The 4,213-nt window shown below is 31.8% G+C and overlaps 1 long non-coding RNA gene across 2 annotated transcripts in view; it reads left to right on the top strand.

Annotated features, from left to right (window-relative positions):
- The window catches only part of LOC110422621 (uncharacterized), a 9,504-nt gene that overhangs the window by 1,026 nt on the left and 4,265 nt on the right, over positions 1–4,213 (top strand). Inside the window, exon 3 of one of the 2 annotated variants that reach the window (XR_002445733.2) lies at positions 66–461. This is a non-coding gene — a long non-coding RNA (uncharacterized LOC110422621). Of the gene's footprint in view, positions 1–65; positions 561–4,213 lie in introns of those variants that run through there. The other variant, XR_002445732.2, reaches the window with a different exon arrangement.

The raw sequence follows: 4,213 nt of genomic DNA, 5'->3' as shown, positions 1-4,213 counted from the left end.
TATAATTGAATACTAATCTTATTTAATTTTTTATATAGAAAATGTATAATTTTGTATTATCACAGAAGTATGGTGAAGATTCATCTTCACGGCCAGAATTCGATTCGCATGCTTGGACTGAAGCAATTGGAGGAATGGAGACTACACACACTCACGTGTATGGGTTGGTGCTTGAGTGCTTGTTACAGCTTTACTTAATGGAACACACAACAATGTAGCAATATTTGAGTCTGGGTGTGGCCCTATCAACTCAAATGCTACCAGTCCTGCAATTGCATTAGAAGAGAAAGTGAAAAATCTATCAAAAAACTTGGATAAGATACGTGAGGAAATACATGAAGAAATTAAGAATGCAATGGGAAAAACATGAGTGAATTTATTGCACGTATGGAAACAATGATCATGACTAATGTGCTTTCAAAACAAAGAAATACGGGTACTTCAAGCTCAAATCTTGACAAGTAAGAACGTAACATTTCATGATATGATGTCTCTTTTTCATTGCTAGACTTGGATACTTTTAGTATAGGTATTTAATAGCACATTTAGCTTTATATTCATATGCGTTTGACATTTTTAGATATTTTGTGTTTATGGCAATTTTTAGTTATATGAACTTGACTTTGAATTTTAATTTTTAATGTGTGTTTTTCTTATAAATTGTGAAAGTCAATTGTGGTTATCAATTGATAATTTATTATCGAAATTTTAATTAGTAATTTTTGTTGGAAAAGCATTACTAACAGAACATGCCATCGAAAATTAGTAAAAGAATTTCCATTGGAAATTCATCACCAATGGAAAATTTCATTGGAAATTTCCAATGGAATTTTTCATTGGGAATGCTTTTCTAGTGGAATTTTCCATGGGAAACACTTTTCCAATGAAAAATTCCATTGTAAATTTCCAGCAAAATTACTATGGGATAGTCGACAGATTATGTATTTTTTCCAATGGAATTTTTTGTTGGATTTTCAATAAAAAGTATTTCCGACGAGGCTTTTATCGACAGAATTTCCAATAGATTTTTCATTGGAAATCTATCGAAAAAAGGTATTTTCAACGAAATGTTAACTTTTTCCAATGAAAAATTCCACCAGAAAAAGCTCTTTTTTTATAGTGATAGAGTGTTTACTAAGAGACATTAGTTGTTGAAGAATCTATTCATGTTTTATTTGATGATTCTAACCCTTCACCTAAAAAGGTAAACTATAATGATGGTATAGGTATCTTTCAAGTACAAATTGAAGAGCTTGGTCTCAATATTGAAGAATCCAAAGTGAATGAAGAAGCATCACAAAAAATAGAGCAATAAATTAAACATTTTTTTAAAGAATGTAAGCCTAGGTATCCAATGGTAAAAAAAGAGGTTGAAAGTAAAATTATTGATGATCCTAATTAAGGGGTAAGAACTAGAGCTACAATTCAAAATGTTTGTGAGTATGTTGCCTTTATTTCTCAAATTGAACCTAAAAACATTAATGAAGCCTTAGACGATGACTATTGGATACTAGCTATGCAAAAAGAATTAAATCAATTTGAAAGATGTCAGGTATGGGAGTTAGTTATTAGGCTAAATGATTATCCAATTGTGGGTACTCAATGGGTCATTAGGAACAAAATGGATAAAAATGGAGCCATAACTAGAAACAAAGCAAGGTTAGTAGCCAAAAGATATAGTTAAGAGGAAGGAATAGATTATGATGAGACTTATGCTCTGGTAGCTAGACCAGATGCTAATAGAATGCTTATAGCTTTTGCATGCTACATGAAGTTTAAGCTATATCAAATGAATATGAATAGCGCTTTTCTAAATGAGCTCACAAATGAAAAAGTATATGTTGAACAACCTCTCGATTTTGAGAATCTTACTCTTCTAAATCATGTTTTTAGATTAAGAAAAGCCTTCTATGGTTTAAAGGAAGCACTTAGAGCTTGGTATGAGACTTTATCAAAATTCTTAACCAAAAATGATTTTAATAGAGGGATAGTTGATAAAACTCTTTTCATCAAAAGCAAAGGCAAAGACATTTTAATTGTGTAAATTTATATTGATGATATCATGTTTGGTGCTACTAATGAACTTTTTTTTCAAGAGTTTGCTAAGACTATGTAAGGAGAATTTGAGATGAGCATGATGGGTGAGCCAAACTACTTTCTTGGACTACAAATTAAAGAAAAAAAAGATGACACATTTATAAGTCAAGCTAAGTATACAAAAGACATGGTCAAGAAGTTTGGTATGAAAAGCAAAAGAACATAACACACACCAATGAGCTCCTTAACAATGCTTGACAAGGATGAAAAAGGTGCACCTGTTGATCAATAGCTCTACAATCCCATGATTAGATCCTTGCACTATTTACTCACTAGTAGACCACACATAAGCTCTAGTGTGGGGTTATGTGCTAGGTTTCAATCATCTCCTAGAAAACCTCATTTAAGTGCTGCCAAATAATCTTCAAGTACTTAAAAGACACAAGTAATTTAAGAATATGGTATCCAAGGAGTTCCACTTTTAGTTTTTTTTCATATTTGGATGCCAACTTTGGTTAATACAAAATAGATAGAAAGAGCATATCTAGTACATGCCAAGTTTTAGGTAGCATGTTGATCTCTTAGTTTTCAAAGAAACAAAATAATGTAGCTCAGTCCATTGCTGAAGTAGAGTATGCGACTGTCTAGAGTTGTTGTGTTCAAGTGCTAAGGATGAAGCAACAATTAAAAGATTATGGATTAAGTATGAAAAGAATTCCAATAAAATGTGATAATGCTAGTGCCATAAATCTCACAAAAAATCCCATCCATGACTCTAGGACTAAACCCATAGAAATAAGATATCATTTCATTAAAGACCATGTTAAAAAAGAAGACATTGTTCTCAAATATATTGGTATCAAAGACCAATTAGCTTATATTTTCACTAAACCTCTTGATAAAGAACAATTTTGTCAAATAAGAATTGAATTCGGTATTATGAATCAACCTTAGATAAATTAAATGATGAAAAGTTTGATCCTTTTGATGGATTTTGATGTGAACAATTTAAGTTGATGAAGTGCATCCTTTACTTTGAACATTATTGTCTTTATGATGATGTAGATGATAAATGTGCTAAATGATTGTTTTCATATTAAGGTGTATGTTTCTACAAATTTGATATAAGATATATTCATTCATTCATCACTCATTTGTGCTTAACTGTGCATAGCCATCTAATATAAGAAATGCCTCAAAACTTGTGGAAGAGAATAATTTTTTGGAAAAATCCAAGTTTAAATCCAAAAATCTAAGGCATTGGGTTCAAATATTGCTTCAAGTGTTTTTTCACAAGTTATGAACTCATCCATGATAAAAAAACTCAATTTTGGACTTTCTTGCTTGTTTTTTTACAGTCAAAACTCTGTTTTTCAAAGCCACTTAAGGACATCTATTGATAGATCAACATAGTCTATCGATAGATAGCTTCTACAAGCCCAGATCAAAACCCACCATGGCCTATCTATAGATAGATCATTCATAGCTGTTGACAGATAGAAGATAGAACCCAAAAATAAAAAGTCTGTGCCCCATCTATCGATAGACAACAGTTAGTAGCCAAAAATAAAAATGTTTAGTCTTATCAATTGGTAGATACTCAAGATCTATAGATAGACAACTTGTTTTAAATGGCCTGACCATACATTTCTTCTTAAACCAGCGACACCCCATCCTTTATTTTCTCAAATCCTCTCACCTCAATCGTGTTTTTCTTCAATTTTAATTCGTTTAAAGTATTTTTCTAACACGTTTAAGCCTTAAAACTATCCGACTTCATGGGTTCAACTACTCCATTATCATGGGTGAGGACCTTTGGTTCATTTATCATATCAAGAAAAACCATAAGATTGACCTTACAAAATTCATTATGGATGATATATTGAGGACCATCAATGGGGGCTTTAAAATGCTATCATATGGTATGGTTGAGAGTGAGATTCTCAACCAATTTGGGGTAGACACCAAATTTAATCCACCGATGTTGCACACTTTGTTTAACCCGATTGATGAACACACCATTAACAAGCTAGGATTCGTTCTCAAGAACAATTACTATGTTAGAAAAGACATCGTCCATGAAACGATTTTCATCGATGATGAAGAGGATGAGGGTCAACTTAGCACTTATCTTAGTGGTTCATGTTAAGAATTTTGAGAATATGGTGCCTTAGAA

The sequence above is a fragment of the Theobroma umbraticum genome, unplaced genomic scaffold (assembly GCF_002168275.2).
Source record: "Theobroma umbraticum cultivar Fairchild unplaced genomic scaffold, ASM216827v3 scaffold_146.0, whole genome shotgun sequence".
Classification (NCBI taxonomy): Eukaryota; Viridiplantae; Streptophyta; class Magnoliopsida; order Malvales; family Malvaceae; genus Theobroma; species Theobroma umbraticum.
This window is presented reverse-complemented; position numbering and strand designations above follow the sequence as displayed.